General features: G+C 44.2%; 1 protein-coding gene across 2 annotated transcripts in view; it reads left to right on the forward strand.

Annotated features, from left to right (window-relative positions):
- The window catches only part of LOC120920885 (multiple epidermal growth factor-like domains protein 10), a 221048-nt gene that overhangs the window by 41955 nt on the left and 165927 nt on the right, over nt 1-13166 (forward strand). The window lies entirely within an intron of this gene.

Raw genomic sequence — 13166 nt, forward strand, 5'->3', positions numbered from 1 at the left:
CATTGTCAGAGATGTAATGAAGCCAATTCAAGGAATCACATGGTTTTCCAGTCCTTATTTCTACAGCCTGGTGGCCGTGTTATCAGAAATGACACATCAACTTTGGTTAGGACACGTGCAGTGAGAAGCACTGTATACATTGAAGTCTCTGGGAGATTATGGTATGTTTATGTTAGCACGAGACCTGACATACTGACATGCTAAGCTGTTGTATGTCTAATTTTGTATCTGTCCTAGTGCGTTAGCTTGCTATTTAAGGGTCCATCTAAATCAGGTACCTGCATTTCTGATGCTGGTTACATCTCTCAAAAGCAGTGGCGGCCTGTCCATAGAGGGCGCTGGGGCGCCGCCCCCCCCTCCCCCAGTCAGTAAAAAAAATATATATATATATATATAAAAAAAAAATTATTAAAAAAAAATATATATATGTTTTTTTTTTTAAAAACATGTCCCTTTAAGAAAAAAACAAAAAACAAAAATGATCCTTATGTGCACTGTGCCTGGCGCCGGGCACAGTGCAGTGCGGGTAGCGCCACGTCTGTGCAATCACAAGATTGCAGGCGAGGCGCTACATTGGAAGGCAAAAAATGCCTTTGTGGCGTTCTCCATTGCGCCACAATTTCCGGCGCGATGGACTTTATTATTATGGCCGAGCGGGTGCACACGCTATAGTGATCCAAGTCCGACGTCACTCGATGTACAGGAAGTGACGTCGGCACACTCTGCAGCTCAGCGCCCGTGTGGTCCCGACTCTCGGGACATTAAGGTATGCATCCCCCTCCGCTCCTGTGCTCATTGCCGCCTCTTATCTTTACTCCCCCCTCGGGACTAATGTACATTACTGAGTCCCGAAAAGTAGCTGCCAGTGCCACGATCCCCCTGCCCCCCCCCCTCCTCGTTATTGCCTGTTTGTCTTTCATGTACATTCCTCTCTGCAAAAGACTCTGGTGGTGGGGGGTCCCTACTAAGTCTTATTGCCCCTAGGTCTCCACACCAGCCATTATGAAGCAGCCAAAGTCTCTCTACTGTATATATTTGATTTACTCTAAGCGCCCTTTCACACTGTGCCGCCCATAGCGTCGGCGGTAAAACGCCGATATTTTTACCGCCGACGCTATGGACGGATTTGCTGCGCATTTTGGCCGCTAGTAGGGCGCATTTACCCCCCCCCCCGCTAGCGGGCGAGAAAGGGTTAAAACCACCCACAATGCGCTGCTGAATCAGCGCATTGCGGGCGGTATAGCCGTGCTGTCCCATTGATTTCAATGGGCAGCAGCAGAAGAGGAGCGGTAAACACACCGCTCCTTCTCCGTTCCAAAGATGTGGCTAGCAGGACTTTTTTACCATCCTGCTAGCGCAATAATCCAGTGTGAAAGCCCCTCGGGGCCGATTTTTAAGGGCGTATTGCAGGCGCTGTTTTTAACGCTATAGCGGTCCAGTGTGAAAGGGGTCTAAATTGTAGCAGTTGCAAACAAATTGTCATATTGTGAAAACGGTTTGGTCAATCGCTTAGCTGTGAACACAGCTTAACCACTTAAGGACCAGGTCACGAACATTTACGTTGGCAGAATGGCACGGACAGGCAAATCGACGTAAATAGAAACATCAGTTTAAATTTGCCGCCATGTGGGCGGGTACGCGCCTCCGCGCACCCCTACTGCGAGCTCCGTGATCGTTCCCCCACGGGACCCGTGGACTCGATGTCCGCCTGTGTCCCGTGTTTGCGTGTCACGGAGCTGCAGAGCGGGGAATGTCTAAACAAGCTCCCTCTCATCGGGAGCAGCGATCAGTGTTGTGTCACAGTAAGCCACGCCCCCTAACAGTTAGAACACATCCCTAGGACACACTTAACCCCTTCACTGACAGTCAGATTTAACCGCTTCCATACAGGGCTTTTATACACACATCCATACCAGGCCTATTCTGGCACTTCTCTCCTACATGTACAAATCATATTTTTTTTGCTAGAAAATTACGCAGAACCCCCAAACATTATATAAGTTTTTTTAGCAGACACCCTAGGGAATAAAACAAAGGTCATTGAAACGTTTTATCTTGCACGGTATTTACGCAATAATTTTTCAAACGCCTTTTTTTTGGAAAAAAATTGTTTCATGAATTAAAAAAAGAACAACACAGTAAAGTTAGCCCAATTTTTTTGTAAAATATGAAAGATGATGTTACACCGAGTAAATAGATACCTAACATGTCACGCTTTAAAATTGCGCACACTTATGGAATGGCGCCAAACTTCGCTGGCTCCCTGGACAGGTAAGTGTCCTTATTAAAAGTCAGCAGCTACAGTGTTTGTAGCTGCTGACTTTTAAAATAAAATAATAATTGCGGGTGGAACACCACTTTAAGCAGTGAAGGGCTGATTCGCATCAACGTCACTCAGGAAGTCAAGGGGACACTTACCACCAATATAAGGGGTCATTTTTAATCCCGCTGGCCACAATGTAAGGGGCAGTACATTACATACTTTTGACCACTGAACACTGTACACTCCGCTGTATGTTAAGTCGGCCATAGACAGTTCGAATCTCGGCCGGTTCAGCAGGGACCAGCCGGGATTCGAACCATGTATGTGCAGGCTGATTGTTCCCAAGCTGATTGATCGATCAACTTGGGTATACCCAGTATGTTGGATTTTTCTACATACGTTTACTGCCAGCTGCTATAGCCATTGTAATGCTCCCCACTCCCTCTGCTGGCAGGGAGGTATTCCCCATCAACATAGTCATACCTCCCAACTGTCCCTGATTTCGAGGGACTGTCCCTGATTTGGAGCAATGTCCCTCTGTCCCTCATTCTCCTCATTTGTCCCTCATTTTGGTCTGATCTATTATAGATGTATATAAAATGCACTTTTTATCTATCAAAAAGTGTTTCCCAGCACTAAACCTTTCATCTGATTTCTAAATTGCTGTATTTGTAAATTCCAAAAGCCAATATAAAGGAATAGTAATAAAAGAAAAAAGTGTAATTGAAGGCCTACAATACACCTCCCTGCGCCCACACAGAAAAAACTATTGCAAAATCCAATAACAGATTTCCGCAAGATGCAGAGCAATCTGTATAATACGGTAATGGGAGCAGCCGTTTAAAAAAATAAAAACATAATAAAAATGATCACAATTAAGAGAGCATAAATGCACAAATATTAAGATCACAAACGGCGCTAATGGTGACAGTTCTAGTGTAGATGCACAAGGCACCACGTCTACACTCCAATGCTGCGTGAAGGAAATCAGTGAGGTATAGGCAAAAAAGTTCCAAATAGAAGTGTGGTCCACTTTAAGAAAGGACAGATAGTAAGCACCTTCCACCCGAACTCCTCTAGAGACACCACGTGGGACACAATAAGCCCCCTCTGGGGTACACACTCACCAGAAAGTAAATAATACAGGGCGATGTATGCGTAACTCCAAACTGATAATCAGCCTTCAAGCAGGGTAATCAAACACATCTGTATAGGAGCTCCAAATTAAACCAGAAAAAAAGACAGAGAAAGTGCCATAGCATAATTCCGTTTTTAATGGATCAAAAATAGTAGCCCACAGAAGCAAAAACCCCTTCAACCATTGAACGTACAATAAAAGTATTTAAAAAGCGCATAATCACCACATCCTGGATAATAGGTACAGCGTCGCACTGGTCCTGGTTCAGTCTCACAGAGACTGTCAACTTCCGGTTCCAGCCGAGGCACTGGTGGAGCGCAAACGTCACTTCCTGAGCGTCGTGAGAAGCCACGCCCTGACGCGTTTCGTCATAGGACTTCGACAGAGGGCGTGGCCTCACGACGCAATCCACCAAGTTTAAATATGCAGACTTCTCTCAGACGCTCCAATCGCCGTAGAGAGGTGGGCGGGCAAAGGCGCTTATCCCGCCCACTGACTCGTAGAGCAACGGCGTATGGGGGTGAATGAGAGACAAATACATACATCATCCGTCCCATAATGACACATAAAGCGGCCAAACTCAGCGGCAACACGCAAAAGGTGACAGGGAACATACGGACGGAAAACTATAATATGAACATAACAGTTAATTCATATAACCATTATGCACATCACAGTATAACCAAAGGGCTATTATTACACAAGCACTTAATAGCATACAATGTAATAACTTCATCAGATAAATAATCAATAAAAATTCATCATAGCTATATACATATAATTAAAACATGCATCAATAACATTAAAATGTGCATTAATAAAAATAATTATAAAAGGTATAATAAGCTAAATAGTAAACAGTGGACCCATTCGCAGAATATGTGACATATTATAAACAGATAAATTAACCACAGTCCTACCAGCGCCATCTTGTGGCAGGAAAATATATAACATACATATCATCTTTATATTCCAAAGGAAGGAAATGTAGCCATAGTTCATTATATAACCTACAGTGAAAATTCGGTCATCTTAAAAGATAAACACAGCTAAAAAACAGAAGGCCAGAATAATCTCATAATAAAAAGGGCAGGTTAATAATATAGAGAGGGTCACAGTTACCCACCTCATAAAAAAGGGGACAATGAGTGGAACATCCTAATCTCAAAAAAGAATATTTGGATTATACAGTTAATAATCGCTAATAAAGCAATTGATGTCCAGCTCGATATTCAAGCCCCTAGGGGCAAGAGTATCGGCCGAGAAGATCCATTGGGTTTCTCTCTTTGATAGATCTCTGACCAAATTGTTTCCTCTCCATGCTGGTTTCAAATGGTCCACCCCCCAAAACATTAAGCCACTCGGGTCTTGGTTATGGAACAACTTAAAGTGGAGCGAGACATTATGGTCCTTGTAACCCAATAGTATATTGGCAATATGCTCTCCGATGCGCACTTTAAGTTGGCGTTTGGTCCGCCCTATATAGAGCAGACCACAAGGGCACTGGAGAGCATATACCACATGCGTGGTGTTACATGTGATAAATTCACCAATAGTAAATTCCTTATTATTAGCACTTGAAGTAAATTTCTTTACAGCTTTCCTAGGCCGATTGGCCTCCCGGCAAGCTCTGCATTTGCGACATGCAAAGAAGCCATCGCAATCCCAGAAACTCGATGGCCTGCTGGGTGGGTCAAGTACCTTACATACCAACTTATCAGCAAAACTTTGGGCTTTTCTATAAATAAAGCCAGGTTTCTCCGGCAATACAGCCATTAAAACTTTATCCATCAGCAAAACATGCCAATGATCAGAAAAGATTGCCTCAACTTCTCTATATTGAGCATGATACCCCGATATGAAGTTCCATTCATGATTGTTCAGTGACCTATTCGAGATTCTATCTGTGAGAAAGAACTCTCTTGGTTGTGCGGCTAATTCACTTATAATGGTGTCAAGCCCATTCTTCTTATACCCCTTCTCTAAAAACTTTCCCTTTATAATTTCTGCTTGATCTAGGAAGTCTGTGGTATTAGTACAGTTCCTCCTTATTCTGGTAAGTTGTCCTTTTGGGATATTTTTTAACCACATCGGGTGGTGTCCACTGCACGTAGGGAGATAACTATTTGAATCTGTGGCTTTAAAATAAGCCTTTGTAGATAGTCCTGATCCAGCCCTGGATATTTCCAAATCCAAAAAATTCACTCTATCTTTACTAATTGTGCTAGTAAGTACAATATTGTTGTTGTTAGAGTTAAGCTCATCTAGGAAAGTTTGCAGTGAAGTGAGTGGACCGTCCCATATAAGTAGGAGGTCATCTATGTATCTCCTGTAGAACAGGAGTGAGGGTCGTGGGACTGAAAAGATGACTTTATCTTCCCACTCTCCCATGAACATATTAGCTATGCTCGGGGCAAAGCGGGCCCCCATAGCTACTCCCCGGCATTGGGAGTAGAACTGACCTCCAAACCAAAAAAAGTTGTGTCCCAAACAGAAGTCCAATGCATTGGACTTCTGTTTGGGACACAACTTTTTTTGGTTTGGAGGTCAGTTCTACTCCCAATGCCGGGGAGTAGCTATGGGGGCCCGCTTTGCCCCGAGCATAGCTAATATGTTCATGGGAGAGTGGGAAGATAAAGTCATCTTTTCAGTCCCACGACCCTCACTCCTGTTCTACAGGAGATACATAGATGACCTCCTACTTATATGGGACGGTCCACTCACTTCACTGCAAACTTTCCTAGATGAGCTTAACTCTAACAACAACAATATTGTACTTACTAGCACAATTAGTAAAGATAGAGTGAATTTTTTGGATTTGGAAATATCCAGGGCTGGATCAGGACTATCTACAAAGGCTTATTTTAAAGCCACAGATTCAAATAGTTATCTCCCTACGTGCAGTGGACACCACCCGATGTGGTTAAAAAATATCCCAAAAGGACAACTTACCAGAATAAGGAGGAACTGTACTAATACCACAGACTTCCTAGATCAAGCAGAAATTATAAAGGGAAAGTTTTTAGAGAAGGGGTATAAGAAGAATGGGCTTGACACCATTATAAGTGAATTAGCCGCACAACCAAGAGAGTTCTTTCTCACAGATAGAATCTCGAATAGGTCACTGAACAATCATGAATGGAACTTCATATCGGGGTATCATGCTCAATATAGAGAAGTTGAGGCAATCTTTTCTGATCATTGGCATGTTTTGCTGATGGATAAAGTTTTAATGGCTGTATTGCCGGAGAAACCTGGCTTTATTTATAGAAAAGCCCAAAGTTTTGCTGATAAGTTGGTATGTAAGGTACTTGACCCACCCAGCAGGCCATCGAGTTTCTGGGATTGCGATGGCTTCTTTGCATGTCGCAAATGCAGAGCTTGCCGGGAGGCCAATCGGCCTAGGAAAGCTGTAAAGAAATTTACTTCAAGTGCTAATAATAAGGAATTTACTATTGGTGAATTTATCACATGTAACACCACGCATGTGGTATATGCTCTCCAGTGCCCTTGTGGTCTGCTCTATATAGGGCGGACCAAACGCCAACTTAAAGTGCGCATCGGAGAGCATATTGCCAATATACTATTGGGTTACAAGGACCATAATGTCTCGCTCCACTTTAAGTTGTTCCATAACCAAGACCCGAGTGGCTTAATGTTTTGGGGGGTGGACCATTTGAAACCAGCATGGAGAGGAAACAATTTGGTCAGAGATCTATCAAAGAGAGAAACCCAATGGATCTTCTCGGCCGATACTCTTGCCCCTAGGGGCTTGAATATCGAGCTGGACATCAATTGCTTTATTAGCGATTATTAACTGTATAATCCAAATATTCTTTTTTGAGATTAGGATGTTCCACTCATTGTCCCCTTTTTTATGAGGTGGGTAACTGTGACCCTCTCTATATTATTAACCTGCCCTTTTTATTATGAGATTATTCTGGCCTTCTGTTTTTTAGCTGTGTTTATCTTTTAAGATGACCGAATTTTCACTGTAGGTTATATAATGAACTATGGCTACATTTCCTTCCTTTGGAATATAAAGATGATATGTATGTTATATATTTTCCTGCCACAAGATGGCGCTGGTAGGACTGTGGTTAATTTATCTGTTTATAATATGTCACATATTCTGCGAATGGGTCCACTGTTTACTATTTAGCTTATTATACCTTTTATAATTATTTTTATTAATGCACATTTTAATGTTATTGATGCATGTTTTAATTATATGTATATAGCTATGATGAATTTTTATTGATTATTTATCTGATGAAGTTATTACATTGTATGCTATTAAGTGCTTGTGTAATAATAGCCCTTTGGTTATACTGTGATGTGCATAATGGTTATATGAATTAACTGTTATGTTCATATTATAGTTTTCCGTCCGTATGTTCCCTGTCACCTTTTGCGTGTTGCCGCTGAGTTTGGCCGCTTTATGTGTCATTATGGGACGGATGATGTATGTATTTGTCTCTCATTCACCCCCATACGCCGTTGCTCTACGAGTCAGTGGGCGGGATAAGCGCCTTTGCCCGCCCACCTCTCTACGGCGATTGGAGCGTCTGAGAGAAGTCTGCATATTTAAACTTGGTGGATTGCGTCGTGAGGCCACGCCCTCTGTCGAAGTCCTATGACGAAACGCGTCAGGGCGTGGCTTCTCACGACGCTCAGGAAGTGACGTTTGCGCTCCACCAGTGCCTCGGCTGGAACCGGAAGTTGACAGTCTCTGTGAGACTGAACCAGGACCAGTGCGACGCTGTACCTATTATCCAGGATGTGGTGATTATGCGCTTTTTAAATACTTTTATTGTACGTTCAATGGTTGAAGGGGTTTTTGCTTCTGTGGGCTACTATTTTTGATCCATTAAAAACGGAATTATGCTATGGCACTTTCTCTGTCTTTTTTTCTGGTTTAATTTGGAGCTCCTATACAGATGTGTTTGATTACCCTGCTTGAAGGCTGATTATCAGTTTGGAGTTACGCATACATCGCCCTGTATTATTTACTTTCTGGTGAGTGTGTACCCCAGAGGGGGCTTATTGTGTCCCACGTGGTGTCTCTAGAGGAGTTCGGGTGGAAGGTGCTTACTATCTGTCCTTTCTTAAAGTGGACCACACTTCTATTTGGAACTTTTTTGCCTATACCTCACTGATTTCCTTCACGCAGCATTGGAGTGTAGACGTGGTGCCTTGTGCATCTACACTAGAACTGTCACCATTAGCGCCGTTTGTGATCTTAATATTTGTGCATTTATGCTCTCTTAATTGTGATCATTTTTATTATAAAGGAATAGTAGTGGTAAAAAAAGCACCTGTGGGTTTAACCAATCTTATTTTTTTGTACAATTCTCCTTTAAGGGGGCGTGGCAAGCAGGGACAGATTTGCTCTCCCTGCCGCCCCAAGGCCAGGTTCCACAATGCACCCCCTCCCTGCCAACCGACCCCCCCCCCCCCCAAATCAACGGAGAATGTGCGGCACAGTTAGTTCAAATATGTTTTGTTTGTTTTTTTACTTTTTTTATCACTTTTTTTATTTTTATTTAGTTGTAGCTTGTCGCTTACTTTTTTTAATTTTTATATAATTTTCTTATTATTTTTCTTATTCTTTCCTTTTTTATTTTATTAATTTAATTATTATTTATTTTTATTTATTTGTTATAAATTTTTTTTCACTTAACTTTTTTGCTATCACACAGGAGAAAAACATTTCCTGTGTGATAGCAATTGGAGGTGACATGTTCTCTTTATTGACCCTGTCACCTCCAAAACAGGAGTCCTAGCACTGTGCTAGAACGCCTGTCACAGCTGAGATGGGAAGAGCACAGCTCTCCCCTCTCACTTCATACATCGGCAGCAGACTCGGTGGCCGGGGAAAGGACGGAGTCCCGAAGACAGAGCCAGCAGAGAGAGGTATGTGGGGTGGGGGGGAGAGGGGAGGACGGACGAGAGCACACATTTTACAAGTGATTTCGGCGACATCGCCGCAATCACTTGTTAACGAGCAAGCGGATTCCCTCATAACTTACCGCCCTTAACTGTATGTTCCGGGCGTCGGGGGACTCCATGCCACTGCCGCCCCTTGGAGCCCTGCCGCCCCAAGGCCTGGCCTCAGTGTCCTTGTGTGAAATCCGGGCCTGGTGGCAAGGGGTGTGTCCTATGCCTGCATACTTTTGCTGATAGGTGTCCCGCATTCCCATCTCAGAAAGTTGGGAGGTATGACATAGTCAGTGTTAATGGCGGGAATGCCTCCCTGTCAGCAGAGGGCGTGGGGAGCATTATTGGCTGGCAGAAGACAATGGCGGGTGGCAGGAAAGAAAATCGTATCATCTTTGGCAAACCTTACATACTTCAGACCCATGCATTCTGTAACATGTGCTAACCAACAATGTAATAGGACTTTTTTTCTACTGACCATTAATGTAACGGAAAATGTTTCTACTGACCAACAAAAAAAAGGAGAAAACACTTATTTTCTGAAAAAATAAATAAAAACACATGGGAGTTGTAATCCAATCAAGGTTTATGTCTAATGTTAACTACTTGCCGCCCGCGCTATAGCCAAAGACTGCTACAGCGAAGGCCTTAATTGCCCTGCGGGTCGTGAGTGGCACGCTCTGTGATCACCGAATCTATAAGACTCGGGTGATCAGATTAAGAATAAGGGGTCGATCCCGGCCCCTTACCACGTGATCAGCTGTCAGCCAATGACGGCTGATCACGTGATGTAAACAGAAGCCCGGTAATCTGTATTTTTTTTCCCTCACGCTGTCAGCATGAGGGGAAAAAAAGCCGATCACCGGCTTCTGTCAGAGGGACATCGGTCAGCTGCCTGTACCCACCAGTGCCACCTACCAGTGCCACCCATCAATGCCCACCAGCGCTGCCAATCAATGCCCATCATTGTGTCTCACAATCAGTGCCACAGATCAGTGCTGCCTATCAGTGTCACATATAGGGTTGCCACCTGTCCAGGATTCACCTGGACAGTTCGGGTTTGGGATCTTGTGTCCGGGTTTCAGTCTGCCTGAAACTCCGACACATTATTTAGACTGGGCTGTGGCTCCTCAAGTAACTGAGGTAGTCACACAAAAATCTGTTGCCATTCGGGAGATGCGGGCCGCTGTCTGGGGGCAGGTTTGGCATCACTGAGGGGGAGCCACAATGTCAGCAAGAGCAGTTTGGCCACACCCACTGTTTGCCGCAGCGCGCTGCAATACCGTTGTCCTTGAGGCACCCAAAGGTGCCCCAGGTCTTTTATTATCCGATTGTGTATACTACGGAAAAAAACGTGCCCTGTGCCGCTAAAGTGTTCGGGTTTGGCTTGAAGAAAAGGTGGCAACCCTGGTCACATAACAATGCCTACCAGTGCCCATCAGTGGCACCCATCAGTGATCATCAGTGCCACCTATCAGTGGCCATTAGTGCCGCATCATCGGTGTCTATCAGTGCAGCTTCATCAGCGCACATCAGTGAAGGAGAAAAATTAACAAACTATGAAACAGTTATTTATTTTTTTCAACATTTTCGTTCCTTTTTTGTTTTATTTAGCAAAAAAATAAACAGCAGCAATTAAATACCACCAAAAGAAATCTCTATTTGTGTGAAAAAAAAGATAAATATGTAATTTGGGTACAGTGTAGCATGACCCCGCAATTGTAATTCAAAGAGTGATAATGCTGAAAGATGAAAATTGGTCTGGGCAGGAAGGGGATTTAGGTGCCCAGTAAGCAAGTGGTTAAATTTAAAATGCGTATTCCCCTTTTACTGATTAGTGGTTTTAACAGAGCAGTTTAGCAGTTCCAAGGCTAACGTTGCTATTAATTACTCAGCTCTGTTTGGCCGTCCTTGGGACATCATTGCTTCTTCTCAGTGGGTACCAAGGCCAGGCTACCTCTGGAACACCCAACACACACTGTGAAGCCATGGTTTTCTGATGCCTGAACAAAACAGAAGTGCTTAACATTTCAGAAGCAAAGAGGGAAAAGATAAAACCTTAGTGCAGTCCTCCTTCACTTACCTCATCCTTCAATTTTGCTTTTAAATGTCCTTATTTCTTCTGAGAAATCCTCACTTCCTGTTCTTCTGTCTGTAACTCCACACCGTAATGCAAGGCTTTCTTCCTGGTGTGGAGAAAGCCCCTTGAGGGGGGAGGGGGCGAGCAGGCAAGTCAGGACACTCTCTACTTTGCAGATAGAGAAAGGAGCTGTTTGTTAGTGGGCGTCCTGACACTCCTGCTCGCCCCCTCAAGAGGCTTCCTCCACACCAGGGAGAAAGCCTTGCATTACTGTGTGGAGTTACAGACAGAAGAACAGGAAGTGAGGATTTCTCAGAAGAAATAAGGACATTTAAAGAAAAGTCAAAGAATGAGGTAAGTGAAGGAGGACTGCACTAAGGTAAAGGAAGTGATTTAGGAAAAAAAAATTGTAGCTTTACAACCCCTTTAAAGCATTGCGTAAATTGAGGCCGCGTACACACGGTCGGTCCAAACCGATGAAAACGGGCTGAAGGACCTTTTCATCAGTCCAAACTAATCGTGTGTGGGCCCCATCGGTCAGTTATGCTTCGGTCCAAAATTTTAGAACTTGCTTTAAAATTGAACCGATGGACGCCTAAGGCCCCGTACTCACGACCAAACATGTCTGCTGAAACTGGTCCGCGGACCAGTTTCAGCAGACATGTTTGGCCGTGTGTAGGCACGAGCGGACCATTTTCGGGCGGATCGGACAGGTTTCCAGCGGACAACTGTTTCCTGGACTTGCTTTAAAACAGTCCGCTGGAAACCTGTCCGCCCGGACATGTACGGTCGTCTGTACAGACCTACCGTACATGTCCGGCCACCCGCCATCCCTCGCATGCGTCGAATGACTTCGACGCATGCGTGGAAGCATTTAAAAGGCAGGCCCGCCCACGTCGCACGTCATCGACGCGGCAACACCGCGTCATCGACGCGGCGACACCGCGGACACGCCCCGCGTATTGTTTACGCGCGGACTTCTGTTCGATGGTGTCCCCGGGCAGACATGTCCAATGAAAACGGTCCGCGGACCGGTTTAATCGGACATGTCTGCTCGTGAGTACAAGGCCTAACCGATAGTTTAAAACCGATGGTTAGTATGCAAAAGCATCGGTTAAAAACCTGCACATGCTCAGAATCAAGTCGTCGCATGCTTGGAAGCATTGAACTTCATTTTTCTCTGCAAGTCGTCGTGTTTTACATCACCGCGTTGGACTCGATCGTTTTTTTAACTGATGGTGTGTAGGCACATCAGACCATCAGTCAGCTTCATCGGTTAACCTATGACAGCGGTCCTTCGGACCGTTCTCATCGGATAGACCGACCGTGTGCACGCGGCCTGATGCCGCTATATGAATGCCTTAAATCAATAAATAAAGAATTCCAATTTATGTCGTCAGGTCAATTGCAGGTCCTATTGGACCACTTCATTCCATCAGGGAGATAAATAGTATTTTCCATTCCTTGTAGCTGTACATTCTTCTGTGCTGTAGTCAGGAAGCCGGTGGGCCCCCGACAAGCCTTAATGTGGATTATTGAAAAGGAACACACAACTAGATAATAGTGATATCATAGGACCGTTCCTCTAAGGGAAAGAAATGTATGTGGTATATAAACATGTCAGGGTAAGCCTGATAAATCCACCGTTCCATTATACTGTACACTTATCATGTGCTGGTATTACACACGGTGTGTATATAGTAACCTGATTCATTCCCGTGTGTGCCTTAGAAAATGAACATGTG

The sequence above is a fragment of the Rana temporaria genome, chromosome 13, assembly GCF_905171775.1.
Source record: "Rana temporaria chromosome 13, aRanTem1.1, whole genome shotgun sequence".
Classification (NCBI taxonomy): Eukaryota; Metazoa; Chordata; class Amphibia; order Anura; family Ranidae; genus Rana; species Rana temporaria.